The sequence below is a fragment of the Anabrus simplex genome, chromosome 5, assembly GCF_040414725.1.
Source record: "Anabrus simplex isolate iqAnaSimp1 chromosome 5, ASM4041472v1, whole genome shotgun sequence".
NCBI lineage: Eukaryota > Metazoa > Arthropoda > Insecta > Orthoptera > Tettigoniidae > Anabrus > Anabrus simplex.
This window is the reverse complement of record NC_090269.1, coordinates 306,236,473-306,260,689: the sequence shown is the minus strand read 5'-3', so window position 1 is coordinate 306,260,689 and position 24,217 is coordinate 306,236,473. Positions and strand designations below refer to the sequence as shown.

Below are 24,217 nucleotides of genomic sequence, written 5' to 3'. Positions count from 1 at the left end.
GGTAAAAGTAGACTAAATATTGTTGATATGTTACCCCATCCTTCCACCATTAGTAGAAACGTCCAGGCAAAGGCACATGAAATGCGAAGTGAAGTAATGCCTCTGATTATTTCTGCCATGCACGACAAATGATGGCTTGGCTACTTTTGATATGTGGACTGACCATATCAATTATCTGACTCTGACTATGCAGCGTATAGACAGGGAGTGGAAGCTGTTCAGTAATGTGCTTTTTACTACAAAATTTCCAGATACAAAGAAAACAAGTGAAAGTACTGTATATTTGAGGAAGTTTACCAGTTAAATATTCCACAGTGTAATTATAAAGACATAAAACATAAAGAAAGATTTTGAAAATCATAGACGTCTGCCTTATGCTGTTCACTGCATAAATAAAGTACATGCGCACGTATTTGATGGGATGAGATTTATTATCGAAGATGCTCCAGTATGTGCAAACACAATAAACGCCGAAAAGGCTATGGGGAGGTATCTGAACAAAAATACGGTCATGCTGCCCAGCTTCAAAAAACGATACTCCAAGAAGTAATTACGTGGGGAAATAGTCTCTATACGATGTTACAGTCTGTTTTAAACAGTATGACTTCATGCAGTGAACAGCACAAGGCAGTCGTCCATGATTTTCAAAAGCTTTCATTATGTTTGATCAGCAGTATGTTTTTAAGCAGTATGTTGCGAAATCATAAGGCCTTCCATAAGTTAGCTGGCTTCAGTTATGAGATTTCAGAACAAATGGTAGCTTTCCTTAAACCAATCACAAATGACCTGGGACATGAAACAGCACCAACAGTTTACTCAATACTCTTGTGGTTCCGTAAAATGCAGCAGCACTGCTCAGTCAGTGAATCAGACTATGAGGTATTTATTAATGGTTGACGTCTGCAGTTTGTAACTGAAGTAATATGCATATAGTCTTTGCATCAATATTATGTTGAACCTTTGATATTACATCCAGGAAGTCCGTTAGATAAGGATCAGAGCTCACAAGCTCTTAAGTAAAATAGAAAAGAAAATGTCGTATGGCTTTTAGTGCCGGGAGGTGTCTGAGGACTTCGACTCACCAGGTGCAGGTCCTTCGATTTGACGTCCGTAGGTGACCTACGCTTCATGATACGGATAAATTGATGATGAAGACAACACATACTCTCAGACACCGTGACAGGGTAATTAACCAATTATGGTTAACATTCCTGACCCTGCCGGGAATCGAACCCTGGACCCCTGTGGCCAAAGGCAAGCACACTATTTAGCACACTATAACTATTTAGCCATGGAGCCGGAAATCTCTTAAGTGAAAAGGTACATGTCTCAATTGTACTAAAAATAGCCACATTACTAGGCCTCCGCTTCGCCACCTAAAAATGTTAGAAGAAGATGACAGGAAGGCCGTAATGGACGAAGTCAGACGCATCTGTGTAACAGATCTGTGAAACAGATTCGTAATATAAGTTGCGTCCGTCTCTGTGGTGTAGTGATTAGTGTGGTCAGACGCCACCCCAGAGGCTACGAAATTTGAAAAATGGTACGAAGGATGGAACGGAGTCCATTCAGCCTCGAGAGTTCAACTGAGTAGCGGGGGTTCGATTCACACCTCAGCCATCCTCGAAGTGGTTATCCGTTTTGTTTCCCACTCCCCCTCCAGGCAAGTGCCCGAATGGTAGCTAACTTAAGGCCACGGCCGTTTCCTTCCCTCTTGCTTGCCTATCCCTTCCAATCTTCTTATCCCCCCTCAAGGTTCCTCTTCAACATAGTCAGCATAGGGTAAACGGATTAAGAAAGAAAATATAATTTGCTATGTGTAGTTACTTAAGTAATTGTATCCCAAAGTCCACCAAACACCTTGTTTAGTTAAAATGATAAATAAAGTAACTAAACAGGGTGTTTTGTCTCTCTGTAGATCCTTCATGTTGCACTGTGCATGCATCGACCAGTCTCCAAGAGCCTCCGAAAAAAGAACAATTCGGTGAGTGAATAAGCGACGACTGAGCTACTGGTGACGGAGTAGAGATGTACTACGATATGAATGCTAGTGAAGATGACGACGACTTACTGCGCTGGTGGAAGGAGCGTAAAATCAGTCTTCCCATTCTGTCAGTAATTGCTAGACGTACGTTGTGCATTCCAGCAAGCAGCGAAATAAACTTTAGTAAGCTGGAGTGCTTTTTACAAGTCGAAGGTATCAGCTAGACCCCGACCAAGTCAACGACTTGTTAATAATAATTAATAATAATCGTAACAATAAATAATTATCTTGCAATTCATTCCAAATTTTGAGCAAAGAAGACTTTTTTCCATTAATTATGAGGTTTACATTTAACTTTATGTGTTATAATGCAATTAATTTGCACAGTTTATACACAATGTCTTCGGTATGGCTAGTAGAGAAATATATGGTTTATGCATTAATGATGTGTATTTAGTTCCCGTATATAGAGCGGTAAAGTATGCTAGCCAGAAGAAATAGATGCACGTAGCAGCACGTGAAATCCATTAACCATTTATCCCAGTACTGTGTAGAAACATAGTATAAAAATACGAGTTTAATTATTGACATGCTCCTGCCCAGTCATGAGTCCACCATTGACGCAAAAGCGTAATGTTTCGAGGGATAAAGGTACGCGAGACAAAGAGCAGAGTACGGCTAAGCAAGGACGGAGGGAGGCGAGCATTTCTACCTGTGACTCAGATAGCACGGGAAGGAGCGAGTACCAAGGTGCATGCTCGAGCGAACATAACTCGCCTCGCCTCTGAGAAGCAAATTCGGTCATAGCCATACTCGACAAATATGAACCGAGCATAGAGCGTGTTTTTCACGACACTACTACCCACCCGCGAATCGAATCCAGGACTCCTGTAACCGAAGGCCAACACGCTAACCATTTAGCCATGGAATCGGAATATGTCAGTGAGAATAGGACTATTTACCTCGTTTCTTTGAATTAATTGGCAAAGACGACATAGGCCTATGATGTAACTATCGTAAAGTTAGTATTATATTTAAAACTTAGGCAAACTGTACGGAATGTACAGAGAAGATCTAAATTACTCTACCTACCGTGGGAGTTTCATATCTAAGATCATAAAGCAATGGTAAGGTAATTTAGTCAAAAAATACTTCTATCATAAATGAAATGTTTAATCCAATGCTAAACGTGAAGAGATAATAATAATAATAATAATAATAATAATAATAATAATAATAATAATAATAATAATAATAATCGTATGACTTCAGCTACCGCACTGCAGACATTTTGATGTTATGTTATTTAGGCCGCCTGCACGTCAAATTCGATACTCCGTTATAGGCGACACTAGCACATGTCCGAGAAACCAGAACTCTCTTGGGCAATATATGGCTGAATGTTTAATTCATTTTGTCAGGTAAACACCACACATATCACCAGATATATTTTACATACCGACATCGTTCGATGCCGAATGGACATGTTTCGCCCTTCAAAAATCCGACTACGCGATGTCCTCCGGCTTTCAACATGCCTCTTGAGATCCAAAGGTCGCCACTATATCGCTGACCCAAAGAGGGACCTCGTGTCAAGAAGTAAGTGTGAACAACTCGAGAAAGAATGAAAATAAGAAAGAACGAATCATTACATATAGTTGTCAGAATGCCCACAGAGGCTGACAAGCAAGTGACGGGTCGCATCGGCGCATAGGGATGCATCGTTACTGTCGGTTAAAATGATACTATAGAACATTGCAGATATGACACGAGAGTAAAACAGTTGAGCTGCGTTGTCAAATGAAATCAGCTGATTTGAAGACTTTTTTTTATTCGCTGGTCCACTGTTCGAACAAATTTTAACCTCCTCAGACCTATGGTCCAAAGAAAAGTGTTTTGAATACAATTTCTAGGTTTTTGGGATGCGAGAAATATCAGTTTTATCAAACGAACACTGCATCGAGTTTGAAGCTAGATACTGCCCCAATACCGTATGTAAGCTGTAGGTTACAGCGTATCTACATTTTTGAGATGGGAAAGTACTTAACATCTCTTCAGCGCGTACTAAATGTACGTAACACGACCTAATAGGTTGAAAGTCGGTTTCGATTACGGGATATTTTCTTTGAATTACAGTTGGTAACTTCCAAACGTACTGAAGTTAAAGATCATTTCGCTATATGTAAACCTCAAAATAAACCGAGAAAAACTATTACTTTCATATATGGTCATTACAGATTTAGGCTAAATGAACTCAAAAATCCTACAACCTGTTTTCCAATCATTGACCGGGTCAGCAATGGAATGAATCAAGCCCCCATCTTGCGACGAGGATAGGAATTGTGCCGGCTACCGAGGCCTGTCGCACTCCTCTGGGGCAATAATTAATGACTGACAGATGAAATGAAATGAGATTGGAGAGTGTTGCTGGAATGAAAGACGACAGGGAAACTCGGAGTATCCGGAGAAAAACCTGCCTCGCCTCCGATTTGTCCAGCACATATCTCACATGGAATGACCAGGATTTGAACCACGGAAGCCAGCGATGAGAGGCCGACGCGCTGCCGCCTGAGCCACGGAGGCTCAGGTTAAATGAATTAACACACTAAAAGTACACGAACCGAATATAACAAATCATATCTCATGGAGAAGTTTGTAGCAGTTCCTATGTGTATTCCAGCAGAGCAGAACACATGACCCTGCATTTAGGACTATCACACCCTGGTAGTCACCAGCGGCAACGTTCGCATTTTCAGTGATTTCCGGCAGATGATCAGTGTTTCTTTTGCGAAGAATGTCCTGAGGCAGAGGTGTGTTGCCTTCCTCTTTTGGGGCAACGATCCAAATATGGTTCTGGTTTTTTTTTTTTCGTCATCCTCTTCTTTCATCTCAACTTGTGATTGCGAGTTCATTAGCAAGTGAGGCACCTCTACGACAAGAAACGAGATTTGTACCTGTTACGCGAGAAAGCGGTCGCACTCATGTGCGGAAAGAGATTTCTCCTTCATTTCAGACAGTTTTGCCTCGATGCACATGAAGCTTGCACAATACTCGTACTCATAAAACTGGTCTTATTGAACGAGATTCGGGTCAAGTGTCACTCTGTTGCGATAGCTAATTCCCTCGGTGGTGGGAATTTAATCCCCTTTTCTTCTCAGTTGTGTTATTTGAAGTTTAGTCCTTCAAACCAATCGGAAATTTCTGGCAAAGTCAGGAATCGAGGCCAGGTCACTCGGACGGAAAGCTACTGTGCCCGGCCCTAGACTATATTGTTGTAAGTGGAAGTACAACTAGGCAACCATCTATGTAACACTAATCAGAGAGATAAAAAAAGGAAGGGATCCGACACTTCGAAAAATTAAGATATCGGCCAAAGAGAGACAAGGCCACGAAGGGCGTGAAAATTAAAGACACCGTAAGCCTCGAAGGCTCTAGTACCGTCGGTGTTAGGAAAGAACAATAGTTGACCAAGGGAGGTCGGATGGGATGGATGAAAGTGAGGAGCCTGGCACAAGTAAGTGGAAGCAATGCCAGGACTCAGCTAAAGTTCCATGGCCGCCAATCCACGCTCCCAAGTTGAGAGCCCCTGGTGCCCCTTTTGTCACCTCTTACGACAGGTAGGGAATCATGTGGCTATTATTTTACGGCCTCCACCCACGAGGGGGGTATCACTCATGAAATGGGTAACAGTTGAAGACTGGGGAACATCTCATCACTTACCACTAATAATTAATGTGAAAAGTAGGACCGAGTAAAGGACGAGGTTAGAGTCAATTAGCTAAAAATCTTGCATTCGGGAGACAGTTCGTAACCCACTGTCGGCAGCTCTGAAGATGGTTTTCCGTGGTTGCCCATTTTTACAGCAGGCAAATGCTGGAGCTGTACCTTAAATAAGGCCACGGTCGCATCCTTCCCACTTCTACTCCTTTCCCATCCTATCATCACCTACCTGTGACAGTGCGATGAAAAGCAAATTGTAAATGGAAAATAGGGAGGATTAGTGTGGCCTATGGACATGCAAATATTAAAGAAAGATTAGGGTCCAAATACCGATGGAGAGGAGACTTTATCAAGACTCAGGAGTTATTTTTGTACCGGAAGGTACACCTCTACTCCGCTTATTCAAAATCAGCGCCTTAATAAACTCCTCTATCGATCAAAAGTGGAAACTGATACAATATGAACTTAGAACTTTAATCAGAACATGTCACTACTGAAATATTAAGTAATTTTGTTACTGTGTAGTTTCCTAAACTGATTGAATTTATCCTTGTTTTGTTCTGCTTTATATCAAGAAGTTTGGACATTTTTCCACAGATGACGCTACCAAAAAACTCTGATCATGCACTCTGGTGCAAGGTGAAAGAATTTATAACTTAAAGAAGTTTTGTATTTCTAGGTTGTCCATAACTGACTCTATGTTCATTTATTTTTGGGTTGGCAACACTTCTTTTTCTTTCCGCCAGTTTTGAATCTAGCCAATCAGGAATTTCTGTAATCAATTTTCAACCTCTCACAGGCTTCTTGTTCGATTCTGAAAGTAACTTTTGAGATTAACCAATTAAATTGAGAGGGTGTGGCCGGTTTAGTCTTGAATTCTCTCGAACCTTCCCTGAGGGTATATAAGTTGCGGCTTTTCGTGTTTCCGTGCCAACTGATCGTCGTCCTTCTAAGTGTGTGTGTTAAGGCAGGAGGCGGGGCGCCTATTTCGTCGGCAGCTAGAACATCTATAAGGTAATGGCCACATAAAATTATATCTTTCTTGCTGTCTCCACTACTTTATCTGAGGGGAAGGTCCGAATCTTTAACTATGTAACTTACTTTTCTAAAATGTAACTTTTCTTTCGGCTAATGTAAAAACTTCATAAAATCTTTAATTGTAAATCGGGCATAGAGAGTGAGTTACCCTCTCGAGCTCCCCTTCATCTTGGTCTGAGGTGTCTGCGATTTTGCAACCTTTTTTCTGTAATGTATTACAGTTATTTCCATGAGCGCCACCTCAAGTAGCTTGGGATTAGCCCCTGTTTCATCGGCCGAGAGCCCTGTAGGTTTTAATTTTCATTATCTGGGAGCACAGTGAACGCCACCATTCAGTTTGTGTTCGCGCCATTTATTTAACCTGTTCTTTTATCGCAAAGGCCCAGTAGGTTGGGTACTAGATACCCCTGTGTAAGATTATTCACATTTGTAATTTGTGCCTTGTGATGCTAGATTTTGATGTAATGTTGCCTTGAGTGGGCCGTAAGAAAACGAGAGCCTGTTAGCTCTTTTCAAAGTTTTGTAAGAGTAACGAGTGCATCTGGAAGGCTAGATATTGTATTTTGGGAGCAAGTGCTCTTGAATTAGGGGATTTCTGCCCTTGACTAAATGAATCCTTGTTTTGAATTAAAGTTGTAAACTGGATCCGGTATCTGTGGAATTGTAAAACTAAGGACTTGAAGCCCAGAATCTGTACAATTCACTAATCTTGGATTTTCCTAGTCTGGTTTCAAGATTGCTTTTGTACCTGACATGTTGTTATGTTCACTAAGTGAAAATTTGTTAAGTTGTTGTTTTTTGAAGAAATATAACCTTCAGCTCAAGTTTTAAATTAATGTTGATATTGTAGATAGACACATTCACCCCGTCCCTTCTTTAACTTCTTTCTGCTCCACGGGTATCCCCGTAACAATTTTAATGGGAGAAGCTTAAAATCTATTGCTAGGAAAAGGACAAACCGTAGAAAATAACCGAATAGATGTGACAATAAGCCGTATAGAAAGAAACCCATCGTGACAGGAGGGCAGAAGACGCTTGTGCAAGCGATAAAGTTACCAAGATATTGCAGGTGGTACCTACAATGAAGAATGGAAAAAAAGAGAAAGACGGAAGTAACGAAAGTACAGAGAACTACTGGTAAACACAAAGTATTTGTGGTAGAAGAAACAAGTTGATAATATAAATGGAGATGCTAGTTAAGGACAGTAAGAAAGTGTGGAATATAATTAATGACATCGGTAGAGGAATAAAAAGTTCTATAAAGGTAAATATATTCTAGAGAATCGATCGAAGACTTCAAACAGTTGTTAAATGGTGTGGATAGTCGGAAACCTAACACAGAAAGGACTAGGGTCTTGAGGGGATTGGAGTACACGCTGCCTTCTTTAGATGAAGAAAATTCAGTTGATTAAGTAAAAGAATTATTGAACAATGGACGGAAGTGTAAAGCAGGAGCAATTTCAGGCCCCGTGTCAAAAAGATCGCGGACAAACTATCAAGAGTGAGATATTTCAAGATAAGGAGCAAGTTTAAACTTGCAGATGACACAGAAGTGGATGCAAATGAAATATCGAGTAACAAGTATTGGAAGTTGAAACCACTGATCAGAAACATTCCGCAAGCCTGCCTAGATAGCCCATGAAGTGACAAGCGTTCCATTCGTGAATAAGTAAGCGACGCAAGCTATTTATATGCCATGTCTGCCATACCTACCGGCCAAGTATAATATTCCCCTAATTCAGTGGGTTGTCAGATGCCTCCTGTATGGATCCAGAGGTATCCTTTCAAAGAAGGCAGCCACTATCCACCAAAACCTGAAAATTCTGTTTTATGGAGTGGAAAACATCGTTCAGATTGCTTACAAATTATACCATTTAAATTATAGGCCTGCTTAAGATAGTAGTTGATTTTTCTAGCAAATTTGTTAATAATAATAATTTCACTACAATTACCATATATAGACTACTAGCATTTATTACTGTTTCCGGCTCCATGGCTTAACAGTTAGCGTGCTGGCCTTTGGCCACAGGGGTCCCGGGTTCGATTCCCAGCAGGGTTAGGAATTTTAACCTTAATTGGTTAATTTCGCTGGCACGGGGGTTGGATGTATGTGTCGTCTTCATTTCATCCTCATCACGACGCGCAGGTCGCCTACGGTTGTCAAATCAAAAGACCTGCATCTGGTGAGCCGAACTTGTCCTCGGACATTCCCGGCACTAAAAGCCATACGCCATTTCATTTCATTTATTACTGTGTGTATTCCGAACCTTTGCCGGCCCCGTGGTGTAGAGGTAGCGTGCCTGCCTCTTACCCGGAGGCCCCGAGTTCGATTCGCGATCAGGTCAGGGATTTTTACCTGGAGATGAGGACTGGTTCGAGGTCCACTCAGCCTACGTTATTCGAATTGAGCAGCTATCTGACGGTGAGATAGCGGCCCCGGTCTAGAAAGCCAAGAATAAAGGCCGAGAGGATTCGTCGTTCTGACCACACGACACCTCGTAATCTGTAGACCTTAGGGCTGAGCAGCGGTCGCTTGGTAGGCCAAGGCCCTTCAAGGGCTGGAGTGCCATGGGGTTTGGTTTATTCATTGTCACCCTCACTGCTGGAGGACGGCTGATTTATTTCGAATAAATCTTACTACTGCAATGTTGTACGTAATGCACGTGTCACAATATTCCACACGGTAAAGAGCATAAAAATAATTGAGAATAATTGAAAATAATATCAAATAACAGTACGCCGCTACTCGGAAATAACATCGAAATACACTCCCGGTTATTCCGGCTAATGAAGGGGAGGACATGCTCGATAAACTGAATAGAGTACTGTAATACGATTAGCATGGAATGTCAGTCACCACCACCACCCAGTCACACACGTCGTCGTCCAGTCCAAACTCCATGAATATCCTTTTTAAGCTCCCCCAGAGATGGGAAAGTCTCATGAGGAGAGATCTGGGCTGTGAGGAGGTTGTTGAAGAGTTTCCCACCCAAATCTCTGAAGCGTATTCCTCAAAGAGTGCAATGTGGGGCCGGGTGTTATCATGTTGACATGAAGTAAGATAATGGCGGTATACAGCACGCCTGTGTGTTTTGACTTGCTGCGACTGAGTTTCTACAACTTGGTTTCATAGCACTGGGTCACATGCTCGAGCTCAACAAAGACATTCGTGGATATAAAGTATGTTTGCATCGGACGGTGCCGTAGGCCTGTGACTGGGTAAAAATGTGGTTCAGTAGACAGTCCACCAGCTTTTTCAAGAAAGGGGGATTGACCATCTCATCACCCACTGGGATAAAAGTCGTAACTCTTTAGATTTTTTCTAGTAATAATGGTGTGTGGCCCCCGGAGAGGCCTGATGCAGGTCTTTGATTTGACGTCCGTAGGCGACCTGCGCGTCGTGATGAGGATGAAATGATGATCAAGACGGTACATACACCCAGTCCTCGTGCCAGGGGAATTAACAATTTATGGTTAAAATTCCCGACCCTGCCGGGAATCGAACCCGAGACCCCTGTGACCAAAGGCCAGCACGCTAACCATGGAGCTGGACTTTTTTTTCTAGTGATTTACAATAACGTCGTACTAACACATTGAAGGTTCCAGGCGACACAAGGACGGGAAAGGACTAGGATTGGGAAGGAATCAACCGTGGCCTTAATTAAAGGTACGATTACATGACAGTTCCCCACACTCCTAAAATACTGACACTTCCCCACAGCCCTTGGACGCGGCTACCTGATTAATGACTCAGAAATAATCTCGATTGACAATTCCACACCCCTCCCCAGACTACCTCCCACCGCCCCAAATTAAAAAAATAAATAACGCATTATTATTAGTCTATACTGTGGTACTAATAATAATATATCTATACTAATAAAGCAGTTGTGCGCGCGCGCGCGCGTGTGTGTGTGTGTGTGTGTGTGTGTGTGTGCGTGTCCGGCTTTTCTCGAAAACGGCTACTAATAACTGCGCTCAAACTATACTTTAATATATATATATAATGTTTAAACCAAATGTGTATTTTATTTAACTAACGTAAACGAGCGCAGCGAAGCGATTCGCTCGCCTTTAACAACGAGACTTGGTCTAGGTACTTCATTACTAATACGGTCTCGAAAATTATCATTGATGTAGTGTAATTCCCATCAAAATAAAATAAATGCAAAGAGTCTGATTTCCATCACACTTTATCAAGGCTCTGGACAGGCAAAATAATAACAGAATTGATCATTGTTATCATTTTGGCGTGTATAAAATCAGCTTTTTCGGCTTCGTCATTTTCTGTGTATTTTTATTTTTTTGTATTTTTGGTTTTGGTCCAATGTTCTCAACAATAATAATTATTAACCTACTCTTTTTTTTCTGTGAATAGGCAACTGCCTTCAGAAACTTTTCGTTTCTTGTCATTTTCGATTTTTTTTCTGGATTTTCTTGGTTGTTTAGACGGTTTTCAACAAAGTAGTAAAAAAATTGGCCAAGTTTGGAACTTTCTGGAGCTTGAGAGTGTATTTCCACCCACCTATCGAGAACGCCTTTAGGCTTTAAAAACGCACATACGGACATGAAGGCTGATTTCGTTATTCTCTCGGTACTCCATCGACAATCCGAGATCCTGTACTTTTCTCCATAAGCATTTTGTCATGTGAAAATGACAGCCATGTGTTTTTGTTGTTGGAAATACTTCTTGCAAAGAAGAAATGACAGTAGTTTCCAAATCAGAATCCATGTTTATATTTTCTTGTCTCCACTCCGAAACAGCCTGGAGGTCTGAATAGTCTCGTATACGTTTGCTTCTTCTTGTTTGGTAGAAGGGCGAATACGATAGGACATATGTTTGTCTCATCACTGCTACTCCCACAACCGGCATGAATGGTAGGATATATATTTGACTAAACTGCTTGCTACTACTCTTGAAAGTATCATCCATAAAAAATGGCCGAAACACTTCAAGCTCTCTTTCCCTTTGCTGCCGCAAAAAAACAATTATTCTATCTTAATTTCCGTCGTCAGCCAAAAGGAAAGACGAACCGTCAATCATAGTCAACGAATCATTATCAAATACTATATTTTCTCTGTGTTGCAGCTCTTCTGCGTTTCTCTGGGCATTGCTTCAGTGTCGAAACAGTGACCTCATCATAGACTCTGTCTTACGCATTTTGGTAACGAAGTCATAACCTTAAAACAAGCCATATTTAATAAAATTCTCTCTCGGTAGAACTTCCAAAAAAACTTTTTATTTTTTATTTTTTGCTAAAACGTTCTAAAATACTCCCAGATTTTAAAAATTATCTTTTTCACAAACTCGTCAGGAAATCTGGGATAAATCGACTTTTTAAAACATAATTATATGGGTTCTCAAATTGCGCGGAGTTGTATTCTGAAAAAGAATATAGAAAAACACCGGAGACAACCTGGAAAAAAGTCAACTTTTTAGAAATATTACATTGAGTAGGCCTACTAAAATCTTGAAATTGAATACCAACATACTATTTAAGAGACTGCAGGGGCTGCCGGCCATGTTGGATTTGCTAGGTACCATAAGAACAGTGCTATATAGTGATGCAAATGACACCGTTATTAATGGTCCAAAATTTGTTATTGAGGCGATTTAACTCAAAAACCCCTGAGCCGATTGACGTGAAACTTTGTATGAAGGTAGATACTAAATATACCACAAGATTAATTTCAAATTAACAGTTTTTTATTTACATATGTGTTGTTTGAATGAGTGTACTAAATTCACTCAGTGGTACTACTAAAACTAATGCTAAGAACACCTACCTTTATCATGAAGGTCGCCCATGATATCGTCGTAAATTTGACTAACGCTGGCATCTTCTTCACGCGCTCTCTTCACTGCCTTTTGGACGCGTTTCGAAACCTCTAAACGGGCAACATCAGAAACACCACACTAATGCTCACTGTTTGGTCCACATGTTAAAATGTTATCTTTGGACTGAATTGATGAATAAGACTTTTTCGAATACTTGAAAACACACACCCACGTCACAACAGCACTTTTCGCCATTCTTAACTTTTGGTATTCATAACCTTCATGGTAAACGCACTCACTTCCCTTAGATGTCCGACCAAACTCTAACTCTATACCGCATCTCTTGGCCAGAGAGAGGGCGACACCCTCTAGGTGGCCCGCCCCACCCCTTCAGGGTGGGGAATGAAAGCATTTGATAGATAGATAACTCTATAGTAGTCACGAAGCTAACACGGCAAGAATCAAAACGGCAATGCCAGTAGACTGCGTAGGTACTTGCTTCCCAATGAATGTATACCTGCCCGCCCCACTGACTAATCTACAGTACCGTATAATACGGAATGTGACCGCATAATCCAGGAATCCAACAACAGGTCACTGCCCTAAGGGGTAATCCCACAGAGCGCCATACAGTGGTGGAAGTGACTGCTCCAAGGGGGTAATCTCACAGAGCGTAGAATAACCAGAGTGACATATAGTTGTGGCGTGCAAAATGCGCTATACTTATACACTTCAAAGGCTGGTATGGGGAGGAGCCCTTGGAAATTTCTCATTTTTTATGTACTACTACACATAATAATATATAGCTGAAGAGTATTAAATAGACGCATCAAATAAAGTATAGTAAACTAGCTGATGAACCCGTGCTTCGCTACGGGATTCTCAGAAAGACTGATTTTGTAAGTTTCCTAACTGAAGTCAAGATAGATCATTGCAAAAACGTCAGTAGGAATGTAGCGATTATAAGCAATGTTATCATATAAAACACTCGATCAAATGAAAAACCGCACATTTTCTCAATTTTAACAAATAGTTCTACGATGCCGATCTAACAGTCCAAAGTTCCAGAGCTGGAATGACCAGGCCGCAGACATCCATGAACACTCCTCTGCCCTTATTCCGTTAAATATGCACACTGCTCATTCCAATCAGTGCCTCACAGTAGGGATTGAATAGCTCAAATGCTATGATGAACCAGCATACAGTAGTATCAGAAAATTTATGAACCAGAGGAATGGCATGCTAAATAAGAAAGTTATCTAACTCCCCAGCTACTTCCCGCCAATATTCAGGCAGGCTGTTACACTCGGTACGACCGGGCGAGTTGGAGTGTGCTTAGGGGCGCTCAGCTGTGAGCTTGCATCCGAGAGATGGTAGGTTCGAACCCCACTGTCGACAGCCCTGAAAATGGTTTTCCGTGGTTTCCCATTTTCACACCAGGCAAATGCTGGGGCTGTACCTTAATTAAGGCCACGGCCGCTTCCTTCCCACTCCTAGCCCTTCCCTGTCCCATCGTCGCCATAAGACCTGTCTGTGTCGGCCGCACTTAAGCGACTGCAGCTATCGAGCTCGGTAGCGGAGATGAGTAGCAACAGAAGATACAAAGCACATCACAACAAACAACGGTCAATGTAATGTTATTGTTGATCAATTTTATGAGCTTTCTATATTGTAGGTCTTCACATTTAGTTTTCTTTCGACTCTGTGATATTAGGGCGTATTAAAGGAATATTTATAGCGTAAACTGTAGTTCATTATTCTTCGACTTTACATACCGATTTTCATTAAATTCTGTTCACCAATCTTCTTGTGACCCGGCACTGATATAGACTTAGTAACAAAAATCCAAATTCATGAATATCTCTGTGATCATAGCCGGTATGGTAACAAAATATAAGACATAAATTATCGGATATTTAATACTATATAACTTTAGTTATGTAGTATATACCGATACGACCACTAATAACATAAATATTAGAGAATTAATTAATTTATTTTTTATTTTTTTGCTATTTGCTTTACGTCACACCGACACAGATAGGTCTTATTGCGACGATGGGATAGGAAAGGCCTATGAAGTGGAAGGAAGCAGCCGTGGCCTTAATTAAGGTACTGCCCCGGCATTTGCCTGGTGTGAAAATAGGAAACCACGGAAAACCATCTTCAGGGCTGCCGACAGTGGGGCTCGAACCCACTATCTCCCGATTACTGGATACTGGCCGCACATAAGCGACTGCAGCTATCGAGCTCGGTAATTAAATTTTTGGCCTTTCCCCTAAACTACCGTTTAACTCAGCGTGAATAAAGTTGTTTATGGCCTAGATTATAGTGACTTATTTCTTATTTTTTTCATACTGATTTTCATCAAGATAGGACCATTCATGACATCAATATTTCAGAATTAACTTTTAGGCCTTCCCCTAAACTGCGATTTTACTCAGCGTGAATAAAATTATTTATGACCTAGATTTTAGCCACTTATTCCCCGACTTTGCAACCGATTTCCATTAAATTCTCTTCAGCCGTTTTCTCATGATGAGTGTACATACATACATACATACAACAAGACGGACGGACAGACAGACAGACAGACAGGCAGACAGACAGACAGACAGACAGAAATGATGGAAAATTTTAAAAAATGCATTTCCTTGTTACTGTGGACACGACTGATTCAGAAATACCATCCTTTTTTTAATTCTGAGCAATGTACAGACAAAACTCTTATCTTATTATATACTGTAGATGTACGAGAAGTGGATGGTAGTATTTTTATTACCGGGCGAGTTGGCCGTGCGCGTAGAGGCGCGCGGCTGTGAGCTTGCATCCGGGAGATAGTAGGTTCGAATCCCACTATCGGCAGCCCTGAAAATGGTTTTCCGTGGTTTCCCATTTTCACACCAGGCAAATGCTGGGGCTGTACCTTAATTAAGGCCACGGCCGCTTCCTTCCAACTCCTAGGCCTTTCCTATCCCATCGTCGCCATATGACTTATCTGTGTCGGTGCGACGTAAAGCCCCTAGCAAAAAAAAAAAAGTATTTTTATTTTTTGGTAGCCTTTGCGGCAAGGGGGGGGGGGGGAGGAGATGTGTGTGGAATTGTCAGTCGAGATTATTTCTGAGTCATTAATCAGGTAGCCGCGTCCAAGGGCTTTGGGGAAGTGTCAGTACTTTTTGCAGTGTGTGGAAGTGTCAGTGTGGGGATCTGTCCAGACACCTTGAGGTACAGCCCCAGCGTTTGCCTGGTATAAATACTTTTTCGGTACGAAAATGTTGTACAGTACTTTTTGGCAGGCAACTTGTTTTCATTTGACTGTCCTTTTTACTGGGATACTTTACAGTCATTGTAGAGGAGTAAAGATTACGACAAGGCTAGTTGGCCGTGCCATTAAGGACGCACAGCTATGAGCTTGCATCCGGGAGATAATGGGTTCGAAGTTCACTGTCGGCAGCCCTGAAGATGGTTTTCAGTGGTTTCCCTTTTTCACACCAGGTAAATACTGGGGCTGGAGCTTAATTAAGGCCACAGCCGCTACCTTCCCAATCCTAGCCCTTTCACATCCTTGCACCGCCGAAAACCTTCAATGTGTTAGAGTGACGTTAAACCACTAGCAAAAAGTAAGTGGAAACAATGCTAGACTCAGCACGGGAACCCGCGGTAGCCAACCCACGCTCCAAATTGAAAGCCCCTTGTCCCCCTTTCAATCACCTTCTACGACTGGCAGTTGTTACCATGGATGTAGTCTACGTCCCCCAGCCAAGAGGGGGTCGTTGTAGGAAGAGTGGTCAGTGATCGAGTTGTGAAAAGCGAGTCTTACTCCATTCATACGCCGTATTCACGTTAAAACAAACATGCGGCCGTGTCCCAGCACAGCCTACTTTTTTCAAAAATGTGTTTTAACGTCGCACCGACTCGGTAGCGGTATGAAAATGGGAAACGGCGGAAAACCATCTTCAGTGCTACCGACGGTGGGTTTCAAACCCACCATCTCCCGAATGCTGTACAACACCCAACACCTACATGACCAGAATTACCCTTAATACCTCGTTTCTTAACGTGAAAGCAATTGTCTCATCTGACTTCATTCAGTTCTACTTCATTATCATTCCGTTACCGTTGGTCGGACACAGGAGGTAAGCAGGGCATACTGTTATATCACTGCCGGTAGGAGAAGAGTTCTGATCTCTTTTACTGTATTAGAGTGCACAGGTGTACGAGTAGATTGCATCCACCATGTGACAGAACCATGTGACTCAACCGGTTAGGTACCAGACTGACCATGTACAAGACAGGTCGACCTTGCGTGAATGAAGGAAAAAGGGAGCCGGTATAGATATAGCCGTCAGTTTCCATTGCTGCAGGTAAGATACTTCAATATTGTTAATGATAATCTTATAAGTTTCAAGATTTTACTGTGTTTGCTCTGTTCTGCTCTATTAGCGGGTCATTTTAAACGTTTACAACTATCAAACTTTCGTTGCGAGTACAGTGAAATTACGAAGTCCGCTTTAACATAACCTTAAAAGAGAATGGGAGTGGCAAAATATTGCGGAGAAAAGCGATCTTGTTGTTTGTTTATATGCGTGTTTGAATGTTCATTTATTTATTTATGTATTTATTTGATTGAAATGGAGGAGCGTAATGTCGGGGATATGCCAAGTAACGGCATAGGAATTTAGACGACAACGAAAGTTCTTATATAAATGATATCGGAAACGAAATTACATTTTCGAAGAGATGATGATTATGATGATGATGATGATGATAATAATAATAATAATAATAATAATAATAATAATAATAATAATAATAATGATTTGTGATATCCTAATAGTATTGTCACTTGTTTTTCCCCAAGGTGACTGAAGTTCCCGGTCTACATAGTGGGATTTTTCAAATGAAAATTCACATGCTTGTGGTTCGGATTTGACGAGAAATTTCACGTCCTGTGGCTGTGATCACGGTATCAATAGTATTGTTTTATAAAATAGGGGATATTTTAATAATATAATAATAATAATAATAATAATAATAATAATAATAATAATAATAATAATAATAATGGAATGGCGTATGGCTTTTAGTGCCGGGAGTGTCCGAGGACAAGTTCGGCTCGCCAGATGCAGATCTTTTGATTTGACACCCGTAGGCGACCTGCGCGTTGTGATGAGGATGAAATGATGAAGACGACACATACACCTAGCCCCCGTGTCAGCGAAATTAACCAATCAAGGTTAAAATTCCCGACCCTGCCGGGAATCGAACCCGGGACCCCTGTGGCCAAAGGCCAGCACGCTAACCATGTAGCCATGGATCCGGATATTATAATAATAATAATAATAATAATAATAATAATAATAATAATAATAATAATAATAATAATATGGCTAAAGCGCTGGCTTTCTGAGCAAAAATTGGTGGGATCGATCCTGCCTCAGTCCAGCTGTATTTGATGGTGCTCAAATACGTCAGCCTTGTGTTGACAGATAGACCGGCATGTAAGGGAACTCCAGCGGCATAAAATTCCGGCACTCGGCGTCTACAAGAACCGAAAAAGGATTTAGTGGGACGTAAAACAAATTACTTTATTATTATTATTACTATTATTAAGACCAACTCCTACGAATCACTTCATCAGTGATTTTTGAGTAGCCAAAGGATTTTTTACCGGACTGTTCTTGCATTATTTATTTATTTATTTATTTATTTATTATATTTTTTTGCTAGTTGCTATGTCGCACCGACACAGATAGGTCTTATGGCGACGATGGAACAGGAAAGGGCTAGGAGTGGGAAGGAAGCAGCCGTGGCTTTAATTAAGGTACAGCCCCAGCATTTACCTGGTGTGAAAATGGGAAACCACGGAAAACCATTTTCATGGCTGCCGACAGTGGGGTTCGAACCTACTATCTCCCGAATACTGGATACTGGCCGCACTTAAGCGACTGCAGCTATCGAGCTCGGTATTTAGTTATTTATTTATTTACTTATTTATTTATTTGTTTATTTATTTAATTTATTTTCCAGTAACTGATAAAATTTAAGGGTGTGAGGCGAGAAGAAAGGGTAAACCCTCTCACTCATTAGTGTTTTGGCTAGGATGACTGCGTCAGGCGGTAGAGTGCTGGCTGTCTGAGCCCCAGTTGGCGTGTTCAATTCCAGCTCAGTGTGTCAGTATTTGGAGGGGCTCAAATACAACAGTCCCGTACCGGTAGACTTACTGGCACTTAAAAGGAACTCCTACGGGATAAAACTCCAGCTCCTCGGCGTCTCCGAAATCCGTAAAAGTAGTTAACTGGGCGTAAGATCAATAATATTATCGTTTATCTGAATGGTCGGTGTACTAGGCTTTCATTCATAAGACCCCAGGTTTCATTTCCGAGCTTAACCACGTCTCTTTAATTCCTCTGGCTCGGGGACTGGATATATGAGTTCGTCTTAATTTGCTTCTCTTGATCTACATACAACACACTACTCTACCAACCACCACAAAAACACGTTTTACCTGCTTAATCACATTCATTTACATAGTTTATTCATGGAGTTGGAAACACTTGTTTTTCCTGGCCTAATTGGGGCCGCCTCAGTTTTACGCCAAGCCTACACGGAGGGATGGAAAAAATTAAGGTCCGATCCTTCGATAAAGTAAAGATTTCAGCAAAATAATCGCAAAGGATGTGAAAAAGAAAGATTCCCTAGAGTCTCGAAAACCTAATACCGGATGGGTTGGAAGAGAACGAGTGTTGGCCAAGTGAGGTCGGATAGGAAAGATGAAAGTGAGGATGTTGGCACAAGTGAGTAAAAGCAATTGCAACCCCAGCTAGGGGCCCTATGGTCACAACCCACGCTCCCACGCTGAGATCTTCTGGGGTCGCCCCTTTAGTCTCCTTTTACGGCAGCCAGAAGATACCGTGGGTGTATTCCGTGACCCCACCCACAGAAGGGGTTGGGTTTTTAAAATGAGAAATCACTTCTCTCTGGTTCGGGTTCCACGTACGTCTAGAGATCCCGTGGCAGTTATCTCGAAATCAAGTCACTGGAAAGTACACTTGTGATATTCTCAGTCGCTATAATGTTTCCTCTTGCCAAGCGATGTTAACGGTAACAAGCTTTGGCATCCAGCCAATGGCCAATGATCTTCCTCGATCAAATAAGAGCGTTAACTTTTCCTGGCCTTTTCCCATTTACCTGTTCTTTTTATGTATGGAATCTGATGACGACGATGATGATGATTGTTGCTTAAAGGGTCTTAACATCTAAGGTCATCGGCCCCATGTATGGAATAAGCATAGTTTTACGGCTGGATGCATTTTCTGACGTCAACCCTTATGAAAGGATTTCACTAGTGCGTGTTTTTGTGGTTCTTTGTAGTGAGATATGTTGTATATAAATTAAGATGTGCATTAAGACGAGCAGAAACACACAGTTCCCGAGCTAGAGAAATTAACCAGACTCGGTGAAAATTCTCGACTAGGCCGGAAATCGAACCCGGAGCCCTCTGAGTAGAAATCCGCTGGCCATTCAGTCAAAATAACATTAATATCGGCTGCTGGTATTAATTATCGCTGGCCGTGTTCAAAGAACGGCCTTCGTTCTGTTAATCTGTTTATCACTTGAGACTGATGTGGTTGTATGCAACCACTATAAACAATTCTCAAAGAGCGGCGTGAGTGGGGGGATACAAATATTTTGTCGTACGTCTTATGCTATAACGCTGTTATTAATATTATTGTTTTCTTTTTACGTCCAACTAACTACTTTATGGTTTACGGAGACGCCGAGGTGCCGGAATTTAGTCCCGAAGGATTTCTTATACGTACCAGTAAATCTGCCAACGTATCTGCGCACCTTCAAATACAACCGGACTGAGCCGGGATCGAACCTGCCAAGTTGCGGTCAGAAGGCGAGCGCCTCAACCGTCTGAGCCACTCAGCCCGGCATTATTATTATTATTATTATTATTATTATTATTATTATTATTATTATTATTATTATTATTATTATTATTATTATTATTATTAAATTGTCACCATCCGTTTAGATGTCAACAGTCAAGAAACTTTTGGACATTGGAATTTTGGCCTGACAGGCGTTTTCCATTTTTATTTTCTTCTTTTGCTAAAGAATGGAGGACGGTTGAATGTCACACTAATCCGTGACAGTGGGATTGGAAAGGGATAAAACTGGGAAAAAGTGGCCGTAGCCTTAATTAAAGTGCATATTCCTGATGTAAAAGTTGGAAAACATTGAAAATCATGCGCTGGGCTGCAAATGATGGTGTCCGAACCTACCTTCTCCCAAATGCAAGCTTATAGCTAGATGACCTCGTACCACACAGTCAGTTGCATAACGAGCTTGTAAATCTAGAGGTACGTGTCCCTTTGTTTTTTGTACTCTCAAATATCGTCCGCGCAGATATTTAATCTGAAAACTCGAGTATTCAGCGAATTACGTAATTTTCACGGCTAAGTATTGGTATACTAGTCCGGCCCCGCAGTGTAGGGGGCAACGCGTCCGTCTGTCACCCGACGGCCTCTGGTTCGATTCACGGCCGGGTCAGGGTTTTTTAATTGTAATGATTAATATCCCTGACCTGGGGACTGGGTGTTTGTGACGTCCTTAATCTTCCTTTCCACACTACCGCCATTCCAATTACACGCAGGTTCTTACAATATGGTGCCAGTAGGGGCAAAAGATCCACATGGATCGACGCCCCGAACAAATAGCATTTTAAAAAATGGCATAATAAATTCTTGGTGGGCGTCCCGTGAAAATATGACACGAAAGCAACTCCAGCCAGTGATAGGTGAAAGCAAGCAAGTAAGTTTTTAGTTTTAGGCTGTGAGACCATTGATAACGTAACCATGATCATGGAACCTCCAATTCTACGTGAAATCCGAACCACTGGCCCACATTCATTTCAAAAATCCCATGTGCACTGGCCGGGATTCAAACTGCGGCCACCTTGGTGAGAAGCCAGTGACGATTACGCCCCTAGTTGAGGGTGAAGTCAGTTATAAAACTACACAGTTCAAAACAATGAGGGAACATGTTTTTGAACGTACGCCATGCTCCACAAAACAATACATCACACCCAGGTATATTACCAACTAAACCTTTATTCTATACCGTTGAAGTATACAAAAGAACATCGATGTATTCGCGTTCATTCTGAGAACACAAACGGTAATTTCCAAATACTGTAGGAGCGAAAACAAAGTGATAACAGTCCTCCATGGTGGATTTTTATCACAGTTGAAGAGCATCAGTATGGTGTATGTCCTCCACGAGCATTTATCACAGCTTGGCACCTACGTGGCATGCTCCATATAAGTCGGCGGAGGTCATGTTGCGGTATCAGGTCCCATTCTTCAATGAGAGCCTGTTCGACGTCTAGGAGAGTCTGTGGTGGAACAGGACGCCCACAAACACTTCTGTCAAACCTATCCCACACATGCTCGATGGGATTAAGATCGGGACTCACTGCTGGCCATTCCATCTGTTGAATATCCAGTTCTCGCAAGACAGCTCTGGTGATGCATCCTACATGAGCCCTGGCATTGTTGTACATGAGTACGAATTCAGGGCCAACACCGTATGCAGCAACCAACACATTCTGTAGCAGTATATGCTCGATGTACCCGCAGCGGTAAGATTACCACGGACGACGACAAGATCCGTACGGCCATAATACTGATGCCACCCCACACAATCACAGAACCTTGTCCGAATTGGTCGCCTTCCTGGACAACATTTGGCATGTACTGCTAACCACGGTGTCTCCATACACGTTGACGTCCATCACGCTGTGTCAGGGGATATCTGGACTCGTTGTGAACAACACAGGTCTCCATTGGTAAAGTTGCCAGTAAACGTGGGTACGGGCAAACAGAAGGCGAGCTGCGCGATGCTGCTGCGTTAAACGGGGCACTCGAACAGGACGTCTGGCTCGTAAGGACACTTCTCTTAACCTGTTCCTTACTGTCTAGTCAGACAACGTGACTCCAGTGACCCTCCTGAGGTCTTGTTGTAGTTCTCTGGCAGTTGCTGAACGACGCCACAACGCACAGATGGTCAGATATCGGTCATCCTGTGGGGTTGTCATGCGTCCACGACCTTGTCCAAGCCTCCTTGTGAACTGGCCTGTCTCATTGTAGCGATTCCACAAGCGTTGAATAACTGACGGAGATACATGGAGATCCACAGCAACACGACGAGAAGTCCATCCTTCCTGGATCAAAGTGAGGGCCCTTGCGACTTGAACCTCGTTAGGATGTCTCATGGAATGTGCTGGTTTACGTACAACGTGCTCATATGACCGCAGTAGTCTGTGTACCTCACAACGACACACGGACGCACCGCTATTTACTTTGTTTTGAGGGGTCACCTGACAGGTTAATGCATGGCTACGCCTACAGATGGAGTATAACTTCGATTTGACATACTCTGAGTAGCTAAGGTCTCAAGGTATGCTGGACGACCATTGGAACCCCATTTACAAAATTAACGTTCACATACCAGAAGTTGCAAAACATGTTCCCCTATTTTTTTAAACTGTGTATTTTATTTTGCCCGTAATGGGCTGACTGTTCTTTTTATTAGTTCATAATGCTCGAAGATTTGATCTGTTTACCGACAGTCATAAACCAGGCTATGGTTTAATAAATAATAATGTTATTTGCTTTACGTCCCACTAACTACTTTTACGGTTTTCGGAGACGCCGAGGTCCAGGAATTTAGTCCCAGAGGAGTTTTTACGTGCCAGTAAATCTACCGACACGAGGCTGACGTTTTTTAAGCATCTTCAAATACCACCGGACTGAGCCAGGATCGAATCTGCCAAGCTGGGGTCAGAAAGCCAGCGCCTCAACCGTCTGAGCCACTCAGCCCGGCCAGGCTATGGTTTAAAATCCAGTCCACCATATTGCTTTGTACTCATCGTCTCCCGCATGGTATCCAATTTTACAGCAACAGTGTGCTAAGGTGGGTGCCACAGCTTCCTACAGTGGGCTTTGACAAAATAAGGCATTTGCGGATATTGAACAGGTGACCAGTATGGTAATGTTCTTCCAAGAAATCTGGCTTCAGGCAACACATTTCAAATACAGTACTGCAGTACTAAATCGCTAACTTGTATGATAAATGCGGGGGCTATAACTTAAGACCACGGCAGCATCCTTTCCACTCCTTTCCACAATCAGTCAGAGCAGAATAGCGGTACCTGTTTCTCATCATATCAATAAACATACCAATACCATCCATTTCTGTTTGTGCTTAGTAATAAGCTTTTGTAATTAGGATACGTCTGGACGTAGTTTAAAATGGTTTTAGTGCATTGTACGAATAGTATCTGAACGTAGTCTGAACGTAGTTTAAAATTAATGTAGTGTATTATAGAATCTTATTAGAAATTAGAGTATTTATTCTATTACTGTGAAATATATGTGTAGTATAGTATCTGTAGTAACTGTCTTACTAGAATTTTGTTGTAATAATTAGGGTAGACTTAACTGCAGTTTAGAATTGTGCAATTCTTGTGTATTACTTTCGGTTTTCATTAATTAACAGCAATACTCATTCTGTTACGGTGTAGTAGGAACAGAAATAGTACAACTAAGTAGTATTGTGGCGTAGTAGTAGTAGTAGTAGTAGTAGTAGTAGTAGTAGTAGTAGTAGTAGTAGTAGTAGTCTAT

General features: G+C 41.8%; 1 protein-coding gene across 1 annotated transcript in view; it reads left to right on the top strand.

Annotated features, from left to right (window-relative positions):
* Positions 1 to 16,821: 16,821 nt before the first annotated feature.
* The window catches only part of ClC-c (chloride channel protein 3), a 376,006-nt gene continuing 368,610 nt past the window's right edge, over positions 16,822 to 24,217 (top strand). The window contains exon 1 of the mRNA XM_067147496.2: positions 16,822 to 16,885. The gene's annotated coding sequence lies outside the window, so the exon portion shown is untranslated. The remainder of the gene's footprint in view (positions 16,886 to 24,217) is intronic.